The sequence below is a fragment of the Rousettus aegyptiacus genome, unplaced genomic scaffold, assembly GCF_014176215.1.
Source record: "Rousettus aegyptiacus isolate mRouAeg1 unplaced genomic scaffold, mRouAeg1.p scaffold_m13_p_5, whole genome shotgun sequence".
Taxonomy (NCBI): domain Eukaryota; kingdom Metazoa; phylum Chordata; class Mammalia; order Chiroptera; family Pteropodidae; genus Rousettus; species Rousettus aegyptiacus.
Window position 1 is genome coordinate 73291638 of NW_023416308.1, and position 23037 is coordinate 73314674.

The 23037-nt window shown below is 38.6% G+C and overlaps 1 protein-coding gene across 4 annotated transcripts in view; it reads left to right on the plus strand.

The window, feature by feature from the left end:
- The window catches only part of PAK1 (p21 (RAC1) activated kinase 1), a 128119-nt gene that overhangs the window by 37143 nt on the left and 67939 nt on the right, over positions 1–23037 (plus strand). Inside the window, exon 1 of one of the 4 annotated variants that reach the window (XM_016161501.2) lies at positions 21820–22018. The exons of 1 other annotated variant lie outside the window; for it this stretch is intronic. The gene's annotated coding sequence lies outside the window, so the exon portion shown is untranslated. Of the gene's footprint in view, positions 1–21819; positions 22019–23037 lie in introns of those variants that run through there. 2 more of the 4 variants (XM_016161500.2, XM_016161504.2) reach the window with 2 other exon arrangements.

Below are 23037 nucleotides of genomic sequence, written 5' to 3' on the forward strand. Positions count from 1 at the left end.
AGGAGAGGAGAATAGAAAAAAAAAATCAGAAAATTCCTTGGGTATTTTTCCCCCCTCCAAAATTTACTAATAGCTATTTTTTTGTTGTTGTTTTTGTGTGAAGAGAGAATTGCAGAATTTTAAGACTGAGAGGTCTCTTTGAGGACATCTAATACAGCCTTTACCCTAGGTTTGAATTCCTTATGCAAAGTTCCTGCCAAGTATTTCTCTAATATCTGCTTGCATACTTCCATAATGGAGAGCTCTCCACTGCTAGAGGCAGTGATTTTCATGGTTTAACTTTGGCTCTGAAAACTACAATCTGCTCCTCTATGACCTGTAATCACTGGCCTCTCATGTGTGGAAACTTAGGATCAGGCAGATGAAATAGTGTATGTCAGGCCATTGGGTGTACATCTTCTATTCCACCTCTGGCTGAGTGGGTAAGGCAACACAGGTCCAGGATATCCGTTCTGGAGCCTCAAATTCATCCTTATGTCTTTGAGGAGGAGTGGTTTTTATTAAAATCATTCTTTTTCATGGACTTGCTGACTTTAATAAAATCATTAGAATTTATTATGAGAATTTTTTAGTACCAGAAAGAAACTTGCCGATCATATAGTCTGTTTTCATCATCATTTTATAGATTAATAACTGAGGCTCAGAGAGATAAAGACCCTTCCCAAAATCACACAGAAATTCTGTGACAGAACTGGGTTCAGGGCCCTGGTCTCCTGGTCTCTTGGATGTCTTTCTATAGACAGCTCTTCTAGAGAAGCTGTTACCAAACTCTAAAACTTTTTGTAAGTGCCATGTGGTTTGTGTACCTTGAGATTTCTATTAGGAGAGATAGCATCAGTTAAAAATTACATAGATCTCCATCTAAAAATATCATTCTGTTTTGTCTAAAGATACCAAGCTCTTTTTCAACATTACAGGAGAAGGTAAAGAGTTCCATTTACAATATTTATAGGTTACCTATAGCAGCTCATGTACCAAATTTTTGAAAATTCCTATTTTAGGACAGAACTCAGAAATCTTCACTGTTGTGAAACTTTCTTACTGTGTCTTCTCCCACACTTCTGTCCTTTTTGGGATGTTCCTTCTTATAGAACTTCTCCTGCTACGCAGGCAATATGGTATGGTAAAAAGAATATGGACATTGGATTCAAATAGGCAGACCTGGGTTGAATCTTGACTCCAGATAATTCATGTAATGCTAGACACAAATAAAAATTTCTGCGATGTTGCTACTGTTATTGTAGTTATTTTTATTGTTACTCGTGTCTTATCTCCTCCTTTAACCTCAGGTCTGTCAAGGGCAGTGTTTTTTCCAAACTATAAATCATAATGCATGGATTGTGGATTTGAGATATTAAGTCGGGCCAGCATTTTTATTTTAAAGTCAAATAGAATACATCAGAGAAAATACCACAATACATTGTATATGGAAGAAGCAAGAATTGTTTTGTGAAACCTTTGTTTCAGTTTTATATTTATAGATGTGTGTCTCTGTGTGCATGTACACTGGATCTCCATATAAATTACCTTCTTACTGTCGCTTATAGTCAGAACAGCTTGAGAAATGCTGCTTTGGGGAAGAGATTACCTACTATTTATATCTTTTTTTCTTAAGACCTAGTGCAGAGTCTGGAACTAATCTGATGTACACGTAACTAAGACAAGGCAGCCTGAAATTAATTGTTTAATATATGATACAGGAAGTAAATGTAATATAGGTTCAGAGAAGAGGAAATTGTCTTGGGAAAATTAAGTAAAGTAGCTGAGAGCTTAGTTTTCTGGTATCTGAAGAGCTAGGTATAAATTGTAGCTCTGCTGCTTACTTGGCTTAGGCAATAAGGCAAGTTATTTAACTTCTCGTCCTCATTTTTTTCATCTCTGAAATAGGAGTAATAATTATCTCAGGTTGTGAAAATTAAATGGCTGGCACATAATGAAAAGTTGTATAATATTTTCATGCGCTAAAGTGGTCATGGGAAACTTTTAAGGAGGCAAGCATTTGTCCTTGATGTACTGGTAAGAGCTGATGTGGAAAATGTTTGAGATCTCCTGTATGTAGCTGACTATTCTGTAATCCCTCAGTGTCTTTTTTTCTTGTGTATCTTTTCTCCCTGTTTTCTCTTACCACCATACCTACAGACTATTCAAAACCACTTCCTGGGGAGAAAGTCCAATGTAAGCTGTTACAACTTGCCTTTGGCCCCTCTCGGATGCCAGTATTTTGTTGTTCCCCATAGACGGGGAAAGAAAATTAATCCAGGTTGTCTAATCTAAGTAATACTTTCAAGCAGAACAGCAGCAGAAGGAGGTCAGCTTAGCCCCTGCAAGAAAGGACCCCAAGCAAGTAAATAGGAAAAGTTCTTGGCCTCTGGTCCAAAGCCCAGATTGGAGCTCCAGAGGGCAGGTCCTTGAGAAGGTAGGCAATTGGGAGGGTGGAGAGAAAGGTCAGCCGTCTCTGAGTTCTGATGATGCTAGAAGGGAAGTAGGTCTTGTTTCTAGACCTGAGAAGAAGGGAGAAAGAAAAGAAGAGGAAGGGGCAGAGAAGGAATAGAGAAGTGAAAGAAAAACTGCTTGCAAGATATCTGAGTTAACTGTCAAAGTAGCACCAGTCTGGGAATCAGGAGACCTGGGTTCCAGTTCTGACTTTCCTACTGAATCTCTGTTCTTTTGTAAACTGCTTGCCCATTTAAGGCTTTGTTAAAGTAAGGGGCTCTCTAAAACCCATTTCAGGTCTAAAACTTTCATACCTGTTAAATGAAGTCTAGAAAAGAGATTCAAATAAAATCCTCTAGGAGTTCAGAGGAGGAGGAAGGGGGAATTTGTGTTTGATTTGTTTAGTCCACGTCAGTTTCTCACCCTCGACATTATTAGTATTTTGGATTGTACAGTTCCATGTTGGGGGGTAGGAGTCTGTTCTGTGCATTGTAAAATGTTTAGCACAGCATACTTGTCTTCTACCTACTAGATGCCAGTAACCCATCACCACAGTAGTGACAATCAAAAATGTCTCTAGACCCTGATTGGGAATCGGTGGTCTATATACATGCACTTGTAGGGATAGCTAAAAGGTAAAAAAAAAACCCACATAATTTCATATTTAGATAGCACTTACTATGTGCCACTGTTCTAAGTCTTTAAATATATTAGTTTATTTAATCTCCATAATAATCCTATGAGTTATGTACTGTTATTGTCTGTTTTACAAATGAGGAAAATGAGTGGAAAAGGTTAAGTGAATTTATAGTAGCTAATGTTTCTTTATGAGCTGCTATGTGTCAGGGACTCTGCTAGGCGCCCTTACCTATATGTTATCTCATTTAATCCTCATAGTCACTCTGTGAGGTGGGTATAGATGTTATCGCTGTTTTATAAATGGGGACGCTGTACTGTGCCTACCCTGTAGTGAGAACTGGGGGTGCACTGGAATAAATTAGTTTTCAGAGTACTTTTTCCCATTTTATATTCATAACAATACTGTGAAGTAGGTAGCATTACAGGTATCCCCCACTTTTCGAAAGTGTGCTTTACACCACTTTACTTTTACGAAAGACCTACGTTAGTACCTGTTTTTGCTAACAAAAAGGAATCTGAAGAGGATTTTTGCTTTTGTGAAAAAGGTGAAAAGAGAGAATAGTGTTGAGCACTCATTCTGTAGCAAGTGTTTATAGAGGCGGCGTGCACCCCAAGCAGTGAAGCAGTGGGATTGGCACCACCAGACTCGTTTCCTGCACTTCGCATCTCAGCATCAGGCCACCATAACTTTGAACTGTGTCTGTGAGCATTCGCGCTTTATCTTAATATGTTATGTGCATCCGTTAGCAAGACGTGTCATAAGGTAATTGATTCTTTGCTTTATGCCATTTCAGCTTGTGAAAGGTTTCATGGTTACCTTTCAAATAGTGGGGGAAACATGTATCCTCATTTTATACCCAAAAGACACTGAAACTGAGAGAAAGGGGCAGAAACTGGTGACTGACATTTCTTGTATATATGTTTTAGTATTTTGTGGTCGACCATGGTGCTTCCAGCCACGAGCAGTAGGCTAGTTCAGGTGACAATATGCAGCAAAGAAGTACTGAGCCCCTGTTTGTTGATGGAGGGAGGAGCTCCTCCTGAGTGGTTATCTGCAGTTTGTTGGTGAGCTTTTCTCCTGCATATGGTGCTGTCCTGCCGCCTGCTTCTTCCTAATTGACACTGGCTGTATATCACAAGTTAATTATGTTATAATTGGCTTGTTTATTTTTTTAATATTTGACTTTTCTCCCATAAACTCTGTAAGTGTAGACTTATGTGTAAACAGACCCTCTGGTTTGATTACCACAATATCTCACTACAGTGACTTGCGTGCAGTGGTTACTTTTAACTTGTGAAATTTCTGAATCATATAGGAGTAGGACTGAGAGAGAGATTGATTTATTCAAGATTAGACAGCAGTTTGGTAGCAATTTTGGAACTAGATCTGATTTTTCCTACCCTCAAACCCAGAATTCTTTGTGCTGCTTGCTATTTACATACCATATGATTGGGACTGCTGTATGATCTTGCTGTGTGGTTTTAGGCAAATTCCTCAGTTTTCTCTTCTATAAACAAAAGTATTAAACAGCTGTTCTTTTCTCCTTCCCATTTTTGGTTACTCACCAGTGATGTCCTTGTGTGGCCTCCAACTATAGGAAAAGTGGCTACTGAGAACCAGGGAAGCCTCATTTCATTCTCCTTGCTATCCTAGAACTAGAATCCTGTTATCTCTTCTGAACAACTACTTCCTATTTTCGTGGCAATATGGTGGTGGTCAGGTTATACAGATTGAAATAGAAAGTAAGTTTGTATTCTAGGAGAAGAAGGCAATTAGGGTATCTACTTATACCCTTTCTTTATTTAGGACTGCATGCTGAATGCCTATGTTCATATACTTAGAACAGCAGTCCCCAACCCTTAGGCCTTGGACCGTATAGGTCAGTGGCCTATTAGGAACAGGGCCTCACAGCAGGAGGTGAGCGGCTGGCGAGTGGGCGAAGCTTCATCTATCTGTATTTGCAGCCATTCCCAGCACTAGCTAGCATCACTGCCTCAGCTCCACCTCAGATCATTAGGCATTAGATTTTCATAAGAGCACAGGTCCCTGGTGCCAGAAACTTGAGCACAGCTGCTTTAGAGCTTTCAAAGTCTTCATTTAAAATTTTGGGGTCTGCTCATTTTCTTTTTAACTTGTGGGGAAAAGCCACAAAGCCACTTAAATTAGAGAACAATGTTCTTCACTCCTTTTTTCAATTATTTTGGTCAGTAAAACTAGTGACAAGAAATGTCTACCAAGAGAAAATAAGTGCCCTAGGAAATCAGCCATCTTATAGTGATTGCTATTATTGTCCTAATTTAGCAGATAAAGAAAATAAAGCTTAGTGAGAAATCATGATCATGCAGATAGTGAGCAGTAGAACCAAGATTTGAACCTAGGTCTGACTCTTAGGAACAGTGGGTGCTCTTGCCACTACCATAGTGTGTGTATGTGTTTGTGTGTGTGTATTATGGCTTTATTGAGATACAATTTACTGTAGAATTCACCTCTTTAAAGTTGAAAACACAAGAATGTGCTAAAGAGTGTCTTGTGTTGAGGTGTGATAAATAGTTACCAAAATTAACTCTAGAATGATCTTATTTTCAGGCCATTCAGTGATTATCGGGGTGGTATATTTAACTTTTTGTGACCTCAGGTATGTCCTTTCCCTTTTCCAGGTCTGTTTCACCATCTGTACGTGGGACACTTGGACTTGATGGTATTTAAGATCTCTTCTAGGTACAACATTTTGTGAAATTACTTGTCTTTTCTGGGGCTTTCTTTGCTTAGTTGTTTAGATAAGTTCCAAGTGGCCAGGTAGTGTGGTGACTCTTCCTGTTCTGATTCTGAGAGGGGAAAAAGATGCTTTACTCTTTCTTAATTGACCTTAATTGCACTCTCATCTTCGAGAGATTATATCATTCCATATTTTTCCACATTTTAGTGAAAGGGAATAACCCTTGAGAAAGGCCATTTCCTTCAGCAGCACATAGCTCTTCAGGGGCGGGAAAGGACCCTGTAGAGGAAGTTGGGATTGTGTGTTTCAGGGCTCAACTAACGTTAAACATTGTGCGTGTCAGCTCATTCTATTCATGTTTCAGTTGCCTCATCTGTCAAATTGAAAAGAGACTACCCCTGTTATTGCATAATCTCTCAGAGTTGATATGAGGTATAAATGATATATCCTAGATAAAACTGTGTATACACATGGGTTATTTGCAAGAGGTAGAGTTGCATAAAATTTAGCAAAAACAATGTAAATAATGTAGCAAACAATGAAAATATAAAAAATAATGCAAATTATTGTTGTAGATGTTGCAGATAATGAACATGTAAAATAATCCAAATAATAGCAAAATGTTACAAACAATGTAGCAGAAATATAGCTAAATAATAGGTATGTTTTAAGCCCCTACTATTTATGGCACTTTTTTTATGGTTCTACTTATTTTATTTTTTTAATTTTTCAATTATAGTTGACATTCAATTTTAGTTTCAGGTGTACAGCATAGCAGTTAGATATTTATATAATTTGTAAAGTGATCTCATGATAAGTATAGTACTCCCCTGGCAACATACATAGTTATTACAATGTTATTGACTGTATTCCCTATGCTGTACTTTACATCCCTGTGACTATTTTATAACTACCAATTTGTACTTTGTAATCCTTTCATCTTTTTCATCCTGCCCTTCCAAGCCCCCTACCATCTGGCAATCATCAGTTTGTTCTCTGTATCTCTGAGTCTGTTTCTGTTTTATTTGTTGGTTTATTTTGTTCTTTAGGTTCCACATGGAAGTGAAATCATATGATATCTGTCTTTCTCTGACTTATTGCACGTAGCACAATACCCACTAGGTCCATCCATGTTGTTGCAAATGGTAAGATTTCATTCTTTTTTTTTTATGGCTGAGTAATATTCCATCGTATATTTGTACTATATCTTTATCCACTCATCTGTTGATGGGCACTTAGGTTGCTTCCATATCTTGGCTATTGTAAATATTGCTGCAGTGAATTCCTCTGTGTATCCTGCACTCCATCCCTGGTCAGTGGCCATTTCTTAGATGGACCCTAGTACATTTACTCTTACAGGTTTTTGCCTTTGCCTCCTCCTCTACCTATCTTAGCCAACTCCTTTATTTACTCTTAACAATATCCCTTGGAGTCCTATTTTAGCTATTTGGTATGGGTTGTCAGTCTAAGTGCAGTGAGCAGGGCATCTATTAGAAGAGAGGGTTACCTGGTGAAGTCTCTCTGACCTCCATAGTCAAAATTAATCCCTTTTTTTCTTACTTGTGATGGAGTACTTATTTCATTCTTTCTGTTTTCATGATTAACTCTTACCTGTAGCCCCTGATTCATTGGCTCCTCCATGACTGCACCTAACACATGGTATAGCATCTAGTAGACACTCAGGGGAGACTGATGGAACTTGTGGAGGGAATGAATTCTGGATTGCTAGTCTCTTGCTCTCATTTTAAGTCAGTTTGCAGGCTCTGCTGAAGTCTAAGAGGCTCTGACTACAGGAAAAGGTTTGGGTAATGACACTGCTGTGCCAAATATGTGTCCTGTGACAGAGCACTTTCTGAAAAAATTATATATTTGTATTGTTTCCTCTTTTACAAATTAATTCCAGATATGTCCTTAAGTTTTTTTCTATACTCTCATCCCAAATAAAAGAATTCCCGGCTATAGGTTTATGGGTATTTTAAGCTTCAAGTAATAGCAGCTACATCACTCTACCAAAAAAAAACTTGCCCCAAACTGTGTGAAGGACAGTGTAATGATGAATCTTCTGACAGCCTATCTACCATTCAGTCTGTCCCCAGAGAGGCATTTAGGCTGATGTACCAGCAAAAGAGGCTTTTAGACTTTCTCAATGACTTATTAACCTGTACTTTCAGGTACTGTAGAGAGAAAAGAAGCATTACAGGTTAGGTTCCTTGCAGGATGTGGGGATGTTTGGGGAGGAAGAGAAGATTAAGGGACTGTATTTTTTTAGGTCTCACTTACCTCCTTCTCCAGCCATAGTCACATTTTGATCCTCTCTTTTTCTGCTTATTCCCTCTTCCAGGCCTGCGTCTAGGCGTTTCTTTTCTACCCTAAGTTTGAACTGTCTGCTTTCAAAGCCTTTTTCATCTTTCATAATCATAGCGAATGATCAACAACAACAACAACAAAATGGACAAAAAAAATAACCCTTTTGCTTTTCTCGTCAGATTTTCAGTCTAGTAAAATAATTTCAAAATTGAGGTCAGAACATTTTCTAATGTGCATATTCAATTTTTAGTTCATCATACTGAGGCGTGACACTGCAGGAATGGCAGTTATGCTGTGCTTACCTACACGGTTCACCCTTAGTTCAATTTGGGCTGAGACACAGTAAAAGATTAGCACTCTTCTATCTGCCTAGTGATAACTGAAATTAAAGAAGAACAAAGGCTTTTATTCTGTAATGTTGGGTGAGCAACATGGGAAGATCTTTAGGATGTGATGGAGCTGAATTCTACTCCCAGCGCTAGTATTTACTAGGTTTGCAGTCTTGGGCAAGTGTTAACACCTCTGTGCCTCATTTTTTTTCTCAGCTGCAAAATAAGGATAATAAAGCTGATTTTTTAGAGTGGTTAATATAAATTAGATTCTCCTAGGGCAGACTCTGGTTTTGACTTTGTCACTGACAGTGAGAGTCATCAACTTAAGCATTGTCTCTAGCTTAGTATATCATTGCACACTTCTCAAGCCACTCTACTTATATAATCTTAGGTAATTTTCAGAGTGTTCAGAGAGGGAAAGATAGTGTGATTGTTCCCATTTGACAAATGAGGAGACTGAAGCTCAGAGAAGCGAAGTGGCTTGTCAAGACCAGGGACTTCTAAGTCCTAGTCAGGATTCCTTTTGTACACTGTCTAGTCCAAGGAGAGGGTAGTGTGATAAAAAGCGTCCATTCATAAAAGTCAAGAGTACCCTGATTATAGTCTTAGTTGAGAGAATTGGGGAAAGTCATCCTGGTTTCTACTTTATTAAAATAAAAATGCTGACTATTCTGCCTAACTCACTTTGTTTATTCAGGAGATAATTATCCAGCATTTACTTAGCTATATGCTGTGCTAGGCTGGGTCTCTTTCCTCAAGCTGCTTATACTTCATTGTGGGTAATAAATAACCTATAAATGTGGGAAGAGCTATGGCAAATGTGTGTGTTGGGAGGAGTGGGGGGCGGTGGCGCTGGTGGTGGTAGTAGTCCAGGAGAGATGACTTTGGGACTGAGCTTTGTTTCTGAGGAGAAATCTCACAGGATTGTATGAAAGAGATTGGATAATAGGTATGACTGTGCTTTGTTAATTGTAAAGAACTGTGTAACTGTTAGAGATTGTCATATCTTAAAGAAGGTACTTCTTTTCTAAAACCTAGGCTGACCTAGTGGGACACCATAGTTGGAATCTAAGCTTAATTAAGCTTTTTTAAAGCTACTTGTGCTGCTACAGCATTCACAATATTTAGGAGAGATATTTAAGGCAGCCTTGGAAAAAACAAACATATATTATATCCCGGGGGTGTAAAAGGAATCAGAGCAAGACAAAGAAATTGAGTGACTGAATTGGGTGCCAAAAGATATGCGATGTTTTTATTTTTAGATTTGTTTGGATTTAGTAGTTATTGTTGGGAACTTTCTATGTACTAGGCTTTGGTTAGGCACTGAGGGAACAGAATTGAATGAACAAAGGGACTTATAGTCTGACTGGGAATACAAGACACCTGGGGTAAATAAAGTAACAAGAGTTTTCATGAGATGCTGTAAGATCATGGAGGAGGACCTACACAAGCCTTTGGGCAGGACTGCATCAGAGATGGCAAGTTAGTGAAGATAACACTGGACTAGAGGGGTAATGACAGATCAGGCTATTCCAGTCAGAGGAACAAAGCCATGGAGGCTTAGAGTAGTACCTGGTACTTAAAGCACTCAAAAAATAAGAGATAAATTCCTTAGAATTTAATTCCCAGATGTTATAACTGATAAAACTTTGGGTTGTCCCCCTTCCCTTTTGGGGAGATGATGAGAACATTTTTAGTTTGTTATGGTTGGTGATGATATGTTAGCCTGAAATATTTTTAAAAAACAACTGATAAAGATATAAGTAACCGAAATGAATAGACGTCATTTATTTTTACTACACAGCATTTTGTTTTCCCCATTTTGTGAGTCTCCTTGAGAGAAAACATCCTATCCCCAAAGGAGATAAAAATTTAGATATTTGTTTCTCGAACTTCTTTTCTTCTAGGGCACAGTGACCTAGGTTTCACCAATATCATGTGTCCACACCACACTTGGATTTAGGACTTAATGAAAGGAGAAGGTAATGGGGAGCTAACAGCAGCATCACTTGCATGGTTGAGTTCCTGGTACTGAAATGGTGTTGGTGCTCGTTGGCTGTTGCACTAAGGATGAATTCTTGGCTCACAAGTGGCAGTGCTGCCCATTCTAGCATCTAACGATCAGAAGTAATTTCAGTGGTTTCCTTATTGAACGCTTCCTTCAGTGTAGCTTTGATTTTTGTTCTCAAAGTATAATCTTAACCCTGTTTCTCCAGCCTTCTCAAAACTGCTGGGCGATCCTCAGTATTTCAGTAAATTCGTTTTGTGCTTAATCGGCTAGAATCTGGTCCAAGAATCCTTTGACTCATGGGTCAGCAAACTATAGCTTATGTGACAAATCTGACCCATTGAAAGTTTTATTGGAATACGACCATACTTGTTAATTTACATATAGCCTATGGCTGCTTTTATGCTACATAGGCAGAACTGAGTAGTCGAAACAGCAGTGGTAATGCCTGCGAAGCCTAAAATATTTATCTGGCCTTCTGTAGGAAAAAGTTTTCCAACCCTTGCTTTAACTGATAATAGTTGTCTCTTAAGACAATTAAAATTTTTTTTTCATCAATGAGTCAGTTAGAGTTTCACTTCCTTCCTTTTGATTTTGTTTTGGCTTCCAGGATGCTCATAGCTAAATTTGCATATGAATTGCAATACCTACCTCTAGCATGGGTTTTTGGTACAGGCATACTTTGTTTTATTGCACCTCATTTTATTGTGCTTCACAGATACTGTTGTTTTTTTTTTTTGTTTTTTTTTTGTTTTGTTTTTTTGTTTTTTGTTTTTTTTTTTTTTACAAATTGAAGGCAAGATCTTCCACCAACAAAAAGGTTATGGCCACTTTTTTGTGATACTCATTTTATTGCAGAAGTCTGGAACTGAACTTTCAGTATCTCCAAGATATGCCCGTACTTGCTGTAATTTTCTTCTACTTTATGACCTGTATCCTGTTGATGATAACCATCGTCCTACGACACATGTGTGCATGTACACATGTGCATAGACACACATACATGCATATACATGCACAGACGTCTTTATATGTGTAAGTAACCTGGAGGTCATTTTTGAAGTAGGCAGGGTCATGCTGTTTTTCTGTATAAAAATAGAGACTTACGAGAGGGAGTGATTGCCTGGCTTCTCAGACCAGTGTTTCTTTCATACCTGCTCTGTATTGCCTTGATTTGCTAGACCTTCTCCAAACTCATACTAATAAGAGGAATTCATTTATGATTAGAGACAAGTGACTAATAAGGAATTAAAGTTTCAGACTAGTAAGAATCCTCTTCTTGATTCTCTAATATGCTTCTTGTTTGTATCAATTAGGAATGTCTTCAGCTGTAATAGTAGAAAACCTAACAACTTAAAATATAGGGATTAATTTTCTTCACATAACAAGAAGTCTGGAGGGCAGTAGTCAGTTGCTAGCATGGGTTCAGTTACTCGCAATACCATTTGGAACCCAGACTCTCTGTTTTTCCACTCTGCAGCCTTAGAGGGTTTGCTTTCAACCCTTGTGTTTATGACCTCATGGTTACAAGATGGCTATTACAACTCTAGAAAGAATGTTTGAGGAAGAATAAAGGGGAAAAGGCAGAACCAGCACTCCTCCTATGTCCTATTTTATAATTAAAGCAGCCATTTCCTCAGAATTCTTAGAAGCTTCTTGTATGACTTAATGGCTAGAAATGTGTCACATGGGCACACCAAACTTTAAGGAAGGCTGGGAAAGTGAATAGTTTGTCTATTACCTTCCTGGAGAAAATTAGAGCTTATATGGGAAGGATGAAGGGAAGAATAGATACTAGTTAGGAATTTAAAAATCATTTGACTTTAATGAATTTTTAATATGGCTTTTAAAAATGTCATTGTACTTTGTATTATTCCATAAAACTATATAATAGTGCCTGTGTTTTATTAAAGTTGCCTTATTCTGGGCTGGGGATATGGCAATAAATGAGGAGATATAGTACCTTTCTAGTCTACAGGTGAAAAGATTATGCTTTCGTCTGCTTGGGCCGCCATAACAAAATACTATAGATTGGATGGCTTAAACAACATAAATTTGTTTTCTCACAGTTCTGGAGGCTGAGAAGTCCACCATCAAGGTTGTGGCAGGATTTGGTTTCTGATGAGAGCTATAATAGTGGCACTATTATTCCTAGTTTGTAGACTGCTACCTTCTTACTGTGTCCTCACATGGCAGAGAGAGATCCTAGAGACTCTTCATTAGGACAGCACTTTTGTTGAATCAGGACTCCTCCCTTATGATCTCATTTAACCTGAATCACCTCCTTAAAGAGTTATCTCCAAACCAGTCACAAGGAGGGTTTAGGGCTTTAACCTGAGTTTGTGGGGGACACAATTCAGTCTGTAACAATATATTAATAAATACTTTTAGTAAATTGCAATAAATGAGGGTAGATTGCTCTGAGGGCCATAAGTTGGAGTCATTCTAGAAAGCCTTTGTGAGGTGGTGACATTTTAGCTGAGTCCAAAAGGACAAGGAGAGGAGAAAATTACTGGAGAGTAGTTTGTTTCTGCATACTCCCTGCTGAGAGGTTGGTTGGGGTTGTTAATATTTAAAGATTTTCCATTTCATTATTAGACACCTGATTATTATAATATTATATTGATACAATATAGAATTCCATATCCGTCATTTCTCCTTCTCTCTCCCTTTTCTCCTCCTTCCCTCCCCTCTCCTCCCCTCTTCTCCCCCACTCTCTCTGCACAAGGGGATTTGTATGAGCAATCACTTCTTTAAGCCAATTCCAAGATTGCATTTATTGCATTCATGTTTTTGGGTTTTTTTCCTGGCCTTCAAGGTTCTCTGTAGTTTCTTCCTGACTGGTGTTTCCAGCTCCATTCATTCATTCTGCTATTACTTATCTATCACCTACCGTATGCAAGGAATAGTTCTGAGGTCTGGAGATAAAGACAGTCTTTGCCCTTGTGGAGCATATGTTCTGTGGGAGGGAGTCAACTACTAAGCAAATAGATATGTTAATTGATGGTAAGTACTGTGGATACAAATAAAGCATGATGGGAGGAAATAAAGAGTACTTAGATGGAATGGAGAGAGATTTTCATCATTTAATAAAGAGTGGTCAGGTAAGACCTGTGGTAAAGTATCATTTGAGTAGAGACCTGAAGGAAGTTAGGGAACAAGTCATATGAATAGCTGAGGGGAAATGTGTTTTTAAGCAGAGTGACCATAAATACAAAGGCTCAGAGATGGGAGTATACATAGCCTGTTGTTGGAAACCATAGTTTCTGGAGCAGAGTGAGTGAAGGAGGGAGAAATAATCAGGTCAGCTATGTAGCAGAGTGAGATGGAGTTGAGATGGGAGAGGAAGGAGGGAGAAAGGAGGTAAGATCATGTATGGCCTTTGGAAGATCATGGAGCTCTTTGTAAGGACTTTACCTTTTACCTTAAATGATTTGGGAAGCCGATGGAAGATTTTGAGCAGAAGAGAGTGATGGCATCTGAGACTTACATTGTAAAAAGATCATTTTGGGAGACAAGAGTGGACCAGTTCAGAGACTATTGCACTATTCTAAGTCAGAACATCTCCACAGTGGCACTGTTAATATTTCGGGGCAGATGATTCTTTGATGTGAGGGGCTGTCGTGTGCATTGTAGGATGTTTAGTAGCATCTCTGACCACTTTCCACTAGATACTGATAGCACCTCCCCATTTATTTCAACACAGATTTCTTTAGATATTGCCACATTTCCTCTGGGGAGCAAAACTTCTCCTCCTCATCCCCAAATATTGAGAACCACGGTTCTAGATAAAAGTTGTTGGTTGCTTAGACCAAGGTAGTAGCAATAGAGGTGATGAAAAGTGATTGGATTGTAGATATGTTTTGGTCAAGTTGATCAGATTTGCTGATGGATTCAATGTAGAAGTGATAGAAAAAGTGGAATCAAAGATGAATCAGGTTTTTTGGCTTGAGCAACTGAAAGAGTGTAATTGTCATTTATTGAGAGGGGGAACAGATTGTGGACCTTGTAAGTCTTACCATCAGTGACACAGTTTTGTCTTCTCTTGTCCTTAAAAATGCTTTCCTTCTTGAAAGGAGGAACTAGGTCTACTCATATTTGCATCCCTCTTGACTAGCACTGTGCCTGGCTTGTACAACATGTTTAGTGAATGGTGAATGAATAATAAAGTTATTTACTATTTCCTGGAATGAAAAGAGTATTTACTATTTGACTTGTTTGAACTTGAAGTACATTTTGATTTATGATTGGTTGCTGACTTTATGATTGTAATTGACTGCCATTTAATACATTTTGTCCTTTTTTACTCTATTTCCACTTTTCCATTGCTTATTTCTTTTATTGTAGTATTTTCATAAATTAACATTGACCCCAAAGACAAGGGAAGTAAAAGCAAAAATAAATGAATGGGACAATGTCCAACTAAAAAACTTCTGCACAGCAAAAGAAACCATCAACAAATACAAAGGCAAACAGCTGAATGAGAAGACATTTTCAAATAATATCTCTGATAGGGGGCTAATATCCAAAATATATAAAGAGTTATATGAATATATAACTCATACTACAACAACAAAAATCCAATTAAAAAATGGGCAGAGGACTTGAATAGACACTCTTTCAAGAAGACACACAGATGGCCAAAAGATATATGAAAAGATGGTCAATATCACTAGTTGTAAGGGAAATGCAAACCAAAACCACAATGAGATACCCCCTCACACCTGTTAGAACAGCTATTATCAATAAGACAAGAAATAAGTATTGGAGAGGATGTAGAGAAAAGGGAACCCTCACACACTGTGGTTGGGAATGTAAATTTCAGCCACTATGGAAAACAGTATGGAAGTTCCTCAAAAAATTAAGAGTATAGCTACTGTATGACACAATCCCTCTTCCAGGTATCTACCCAAAAAATCTGAAAACACTTATTTTGTAAGGATATATGTACCCTATGTTTATTACAACATTATTTATAATAGCCAAAACATGGAAATAACCTAAGTGTCCTTCAGTAAATGAATAGATAAAGAAAATGTGGTGCATATATACAGTGGAATACTGCCCAGCCATGAAAATGATAAATCTGCAGAGTGCCATTCTAAGTGAAATAAGTTACACAGAAAAGGACAAGCACCATATGATTCCACTCATATATGAGATACAAATCAACAAACAAAAACAAAATAAACCAAGTGAACAAACTCCTAGATTCAGACAACAAAATGGCGGTTATCAGGGGGGAATGGGGGTGGAGGAAGATGAAGAGGGTATAGGGGGTCAATCGTATGGTGATGGAAGGAGACTAGGCTTTGAGTGTTGGGCACACAGTGGAGTGAATGGATATAAAGTTGTACACCTGAAATAATGTAATGTTATTAACAAATGTTACCCCCCAAAATTTAATTTAAAAAATTAATCATAAAAGGGCTCTCTACAAAATGAGGTAGACTATAAAATAAATAAATTGGATTTTTGTTTTTACCGTATGAGTTGTATGAGTTCTTTATGTATTTTGGATACTAGTCTCTTATTGGAGGTTTTGTTTGCAAATGTCTTCTCTCATTCAATTGGTTGCGTTTTTGTTTTGTCGATAGTTTTATTTGCTGTGCAGAAGCTTTTTAGTTGGACATAGTCACATTCATTTGTTTTTGCTTTTACTTCCCTTGCCTTTGTGGTCAAGTTCACAAAAACCCCTCTGAGACCAAGGTCCATAGGTTTAGCGACTGTATTTTCATCTATGTATTTTATTGTTTTTGGTCCTATATTCAAATCTTTAATCCTTTTTTTTTTTATGGTGTTAGATAGCAGTCTAGTTTCATTCTTTTGCATGTGGCTTTCCAGTTTTCCCAGCACTATTTATCAACGAGCCTTTCCTTTCTCCATTTTTTTCCCCATATGTTTGTGGGTTTATTTCTGGACTGTAGGGAGCCCTTAATGGGCATTTGACTCTGCTAGTTACAAGAATGGCATATTAGATGACTATATTGTCACCAAAATCATCTTTGTTGACCGACTTCTACATTTAACTGGTGATATTAGAAGATTGTAATAATCAGTAAATGTGGTGTTCTTCAAATTATTTGTGGTTGCAGAAGAATCAAAACCAATCATTTTCAAATTTTATAGGCAGTGTAATCATGGTATTTCTCAGTCAAATACATAAGCCATTAAGTTGAAAGTTGTAGTGTTTAAATAAAATTTGCTAATTATTACTGATCATTATCTTTTACATAGTGTTAACTAGGGTTTGCAAATTCATATGTCTGCAGAAGCCAAATGAGTGACCTGAAAGTACCTAGTCAGGCCTAAGATGACTGCAGAGACAAAACAATGCTGATCAAGGTCCATGGAAGAATAACTTGTAAATTATTTACTTTATAAACCAAGTAACTACATAAATGCAAGGAGTTATTGAACTTAAAGTAAGTTAATTGCTAACTTGTGTTAACATGGGCAAGTCATTTGATATCTCTAGGATTTAATTTCTTTGCAAGTACAGTTTCACATGTACAGTCCCTTCTACCTCATTTGATTCTTCTTTATCATTGCTTTAGCTGATAGTTTCTTTCTTGATTATAAGCTTTTAACTCTCAATAATAAGTGAAATTGCTGGCTTCAATTTCATGAGTTTTGTTTTATCAGCGGGAGCCAAACTTAGCTAAGCTTCTTATAGCAGCATCCACCATTGAAAGAGTCAGTGTGTGAGCCGCTAGTCAGCCTTCTATAACCCAAACCAGCATCTGGTGTTTGAGAATTGAAATCTAAAATGGAATCTGAATTTGATCTTTCCTGTTGAAGACATTAGCGGTCCTGCCTTATATTTTATGATAAATGTTTCATTGTTTTTTCTAACTTATCCTGTTTATTTTGTTCAATTTCCTATCACAGTACTTTTTATAGTTTATATATGTCCTACTTTCCTTAGTAATGGTGATTTTTGGAGATATGGGGCATTTCTAGGTCATCTTCAATCCTTGAAACCCAGTAGAGGCAAGGGCACATGATAGGTGTTTAATAAGTATTTGAAGAGATAACATGTTTATTAGGTTTGCAGGTGACTAGAAGGTAAAACTATGCAGAGAGAGCTTGAAAAGATGGATTGAAGCCAACAAGATGAAATTTAAGGAGGGTGACAATGAAATTCTCATTTTAAGTCTCAAAGAAATGGCAACATATGGGCAGGCTGGAGGCGATCTAGCAGGATGCTATTCTTATGAAAATAGTGGTTTTGGCTGCTAAAGCTCAATGTCAGATAAAAGCATTGCAGTGGCTAAAAAGCTAAAGCAGCTTCAGACTGAATTATTGGAAGCACCAAGTATAGTAAAGTAGGCGATAGTTCAACTATGTCCTTTAGGGGACAGACTGCACTTAGAGTATCATGTCCTCCTTGGGGTACCAGGCAGTAAGAGAGTCATTTCAAATAGGACTGTGTTTAGTGGAAGATACCCTAGATCACTAGTATTCAAAGTAAGAGTCTGAACTATTCCTAGTCTACAGTGAGGTAAGCATAGAAATAGAGACTGTTTAAAACTTTTTACAGCAATTTGACCGAGTAATTTCTGAAGTCTAATGTATCTAAATAAAAAGAAAACAAGCTTTATCTTGTATGTCCATTTTTTTGCTTGATACCTTAATTGTTTTTTACTTTAATAGACTTTATTTTTAGAGCAACTTTAGGCTTACAGAAAAATTGACCAGAAATAAGAGCTCCCATATACTCCTCCACCCTCCGAGCCCTTGCACTTCCTCTATTATCAACATCTTACATTAGTGTGGTATAATTGATGAACCAATATTGATACATTATTATTAACTAAAGTCCATAGTTTATTATTACAGTTCATTCCTTGTGTTTTATAGGGTTATGGGTTTGGTTAACGCATAACATTACGTATCCATCATTATAACATCATGCAAAATACTTTCACTGCCTTAAAAATGCCTTGCGTTCCACCTGTTCATCCCTACCCCCAATTCCCTTTTGAACCTCTGACAACCAGTAATCTTTTTGTCCTTTCTATAGTTTTTGCCTTTTCCGGATTATAATAGAGTCGGAATCAGCCTTTTCAGGCTAGCTTTTTTTTTTAATTAGCAGTATATATTTAGGGTTTTTCCATGGCTTTTCGTGGCTTGATAGTTCATTTCTTTTTTATTGCTGTTAGAATACATCCATTGTATGGATTTTCGTTTATCTATTCATCTATCAAAGGATATCTTGGTTGCTTCCAGATTTTGGCAGCGGTGAATAAGGATGCAATAAATTTTTATAGACAGGTTTTTGTGTACCTGGGAGTGCAATTGCTGAACTATATGGAAAGCCTGTATTTTGCTGAACTGTATGGCAAGCCTGTATTTAGCTCTGCAAGAAACTGTCACAAGCTCTCTCTCAAAGATTTTGCATTCCCATAAGCAGTGTATGAGAATTCTAGTTGTTCCACATCCTCGCCTGCGTTTGGTATTATCAATGCTTTGGATTTTAGCCATTCTCAAAGGAATGTAGTAGCATCTCATTATTGTTTTAATTTACAAGACTCTAATGACATACAATGTTGATTATCTTTTCATATGCTTATTTACCATCTCTGTATTTTCTTTGGGGAGGTGCCTATTGAGATTTTTTTGGTATACTTTTCAATCGAGTTGTTTTCTTGTTGAATTTTAAGAGTTCTTTGTACATATAGGATACAAGTTCTTTATCAGAAATGTCTTTTGCCAATATTTTCTCAAGTCTGTGACTTTTCATTCTCCTAACAGTATCCCTTCTAGAACAAAAGTTTTAAATTTTAATTAAATCCAATTTATCAACTTTTTCTTTTATGGATTGTGATTTTGGTGTCGTATGTTAAAAGTCATTGCCAAACCCAAGGTTATCCTATGTTATCTTTTAGACATTTTATAGTTGTGCCTTTTACATTTAGGTATGTAATACAATTTGAGTTAATTTTTATGAAAAGTGTAAAATCTTTGTCTAGATTAATTTTTTTTTGCATGTGGATGTCTGTTTTCTAGCACCATTTATTGAAAAGACTAGTCTTTCTCCATTGAATTTCCTTTGCTCCTTTGTCAAAGATCAGTTAATGGTATTTGTGTGTATCTATTTCATGCTCTGTTCTGTTTCATTGATTTATTTGTTCTTTCACCAATACCACACTGTTTTGATTACCATTAACTTTATAGTAAGTCTTGAGTGGAGTAGTGTTAGTCCTCTGATATTTATGACCATTTGAATCAAAATCTCTGGTAAAATTTCAGTATATATTTTTAAACCTTCCCAGATAATTGTGATGCACAAGGATACTTGAAAACCTCCAGAATAAGACCATCAACTCTCTGAAGGTGTAGCTTGTACAAGATGCTTAGTTGTTGAAAGAACAAATGGTTAAAACAACTGAGGGTATTTATCCTGGAGAAGAGAGAAAGTACAAGGGGCTTAATAGATCACCATACATACGTATCTGAAAGCCTTTGATATGACATGCCCTGAAGGGTGTTTTCTGAGTGCTCTGGGAGGCAGAATTGGAAGTTTACAGAGGCACCTGGCTGAATATTAGGAAGCACTATCTCATGGTGGTAATTGTAAGTGAGCTCTCTGTTCCTGCATATATTACATCAGGCCTTGGAAAGCCATCTATAAGAGGATGCTACATGGGGTGGGAAGTTGGATAAGATCAGATGCTGTGATTATTGATTATTAGTTTGAAAAACTATGTCTTAAAGACAGAGGGCTATTTCTGGCTCTCATTCACCCTGTATAAATTGAGATGAAGGACAAAGGTGTAGGGTCAAAAGAACATTCAAAAACTACTTTGAGTCTGAGTTCTCATAATACAACAGACCCTCCAGTCTGTCTCTAATGTGGGTGTCTTCAAGAAGTTCCCTGTCTCTTTCACCTAATTGGGAACTTCTAGTAGTTAGAATTGCACAAGCACTCATGGTCTAGGAAAGGTGAACGATACTTAACAGAAGAGCTCTTTCTGTCCTCATGGAGTTTTCCCCCCTACACTCTTCTGCTATTAGATCAATATGAGCACATTGAATGGAGCTGTAGACACATATCAGGGAAAATGGATTAATACCATAAAATTTTTCTCTAGCACACTTAAATCATGGATCAGGCATAAGGCTAATTACCTGCTTTTCGCCAGGCCGTAGGGAGAGGGATATGGCAGTTGATACAAAGTTGACTACCATGGTGGAGAAAAAGAAAGCATAGGCTTAGGAGTCAGACCAGAGTTGGGACAACTTGGCCATTTACCAGCTGTGTGGTCTTGAGGAAGTCACTGCCCTCTCTCACCCATTATATTCTGTCTGCCATCAAGTTTTGCTGCTTCTTCCAAGCTGTATTTTCATCTCATCTTCCACTTACCATCTTATCTTGCCTGAACGAATCTACTAACTTATTTTCTTGTTTCCATCACCATCCCTTCTATTCTCCATTCAATATTCAGTGATCTTGTAAAAATGTAAATTTGATCTTGTCATCATGTATAAAACCTTCCAAAGCCTTCCTGTTGCTAAAATATAGAACAAAATCCAAACTCCTAGTTAGGATTTGGAAGAGACCCTGCATAATCTGACTCCTGCCATATCACTCAAGAGCAGGGCACAGAGGGTGAATTGGCAAGGTAATATTACCTCCTAGAGAGCATTTGGAAATGTGTAAAGTTGTTTTTTGTTGTTTCAGTTATCAAGGGCAATACTGGCATTTAGGGGTCTGGGCCAGGGTTGGTAAATGTCCTATAATGTGTTGTTCAGCTCAGGACCCATTACGATGCCTGATTTACAATAGATCTTTAAGAAATATTAAATTATAAAATCACATTCTTCCGGATCTCAGTTTTCACATATGTGGTAGAGTGCCTTAGGTTGTGGTGAAACAGACATTTTTTAAAGTACCCGGTACACAACAGCACTTAAGTGGTACCTGCTGTAGAGCCTTCTTTCCTTAGAATTGGTATAAGTCTCCATCCATCGTTTTCTCTGGGGCATTCGAATTAGAACCTGATATCCTTGTGGAGAATTGGGGGGGGGGGGGAGTGTATCTCTCTCTTTTGAAGCCTAATTTGATGGATCCTGGGTTTGACCTCAGTTGTCCTGGAGCCCAGACCCAGCTGCAGAAACTAAAGCACAGAAGAGCTCTGGTTCTCATTCTTGACTCTGGGGCTCACCGGGGACTTCTAAGAGGCCCTGGAAAGCCTGGTCTCAATGAGAAATTACCTCCAGCTGGAGACTAGTTTGGGGAGAACAGCTGAGAAGGTGGGAAGGTAGTCGTCTCCCCGCCCTTAGTGCTTTTCGCGGAAAGGAGAAACACAGCTTCCTCCCGCCTCCTTCCCTCCCTTCATCCCCCGCCCCTTCTGCTTCGCCAACCACGAAGCAGCGCCTTCACTGCGCCCTGCGAGGGCGGGAGCGTGCTGCACCGGGAGCTGGGGCGGCTGAGCTGCTGGGAGCCCTGCTTCAGCGCAGTAAAGAGGCACGGGTGGAGCCAGGGCTTTGCGTGGCCAGGCCAGGCCACGCGGGAGAGGTGCGGCTCTGCGACAGAAACAGTGGCCAGAGATGCTGGGGCCAGCTCTCCCCACCAGGTATTGCCGGCCCAGCCTGGTGTGTGCCTGGGTGGTGCTGGGGAGGGGGGTGGTCACTGCCGGCTTCCGGGCAGTGGTGACGCAGGGTCCGGCAGATTTAGGGTCTCTTTCCGTAAGAGACTCTAAATGAGAGAAGGGCTGAGGGTGGAACCCCATCTGATGAGCCCACCCAGGCTTAGGCCAGCACTAGAATCAGAGCTCAGGTTAGGGAAGGGTGTGAAGGGGAAGCTGGGTTTGGGGGAACTGCTTTGCTTCAGGAGCTGTGCTCCTTTGCAATCACCCTTCTGTGTGGTGGCTAGGGTGATGCTTTTCTCTGCCTTGGCTTAGCTGTTAGCCTGCTGGGACCATTGGGGGCTTTTCTCTTGGATGCTGGGGAGAGCCAGTATATTATGTGACCTGTTATGTCAAGAGGTGGAGTAAACTGGGAGATAGGAGACCTGGGGAGGCTGGTTCTAGTCAGGCAACCTCTGTGGGCCTCAGTTTTCTTATCTGTGCAGTGAAGGGTTAGACATTCTGTTTGTAACTCTGGCTTTCCCAAGCTGTCAAACTGCCTTTTGGAAAGGAGTTGGTTTAAAGTCCTTCAATTGGGCTTCAGAGATGACCCCCTCAGCACTGTAGGAGACAGGTGAACTTAGGAGGCAGACCTTGATATCTTGTCTTCCATCTAGCCTTTTGGATGGCATCTTGCTGGTCCGCTCAGGACCTAGTGACTCATGGGCAAGGCAGAGATTGAAAATACTAATTAATTTAGTGTTGATTGTAGGTGTTAGTGTTGAGCGTAGTGTAGGGAGGTGAGATGGGGAAGAAGCAGGTCAAAGTATGTTTTTCTCTGAACTGGCCAATTTTTTGATACTTGGTTGTAAAGCTGCTTTAAACTAGTCTATCTTCTCTGGAGCCCCCTCCTTTTTTCCACCATATTAATGACAGACCTTGGGGCTGTATATCTTAATCACTATAATCTTTCCTTCTTGATTATCTCGGACCAAGAAATACTGTCAGGCCTGTAACCAACCCACCTT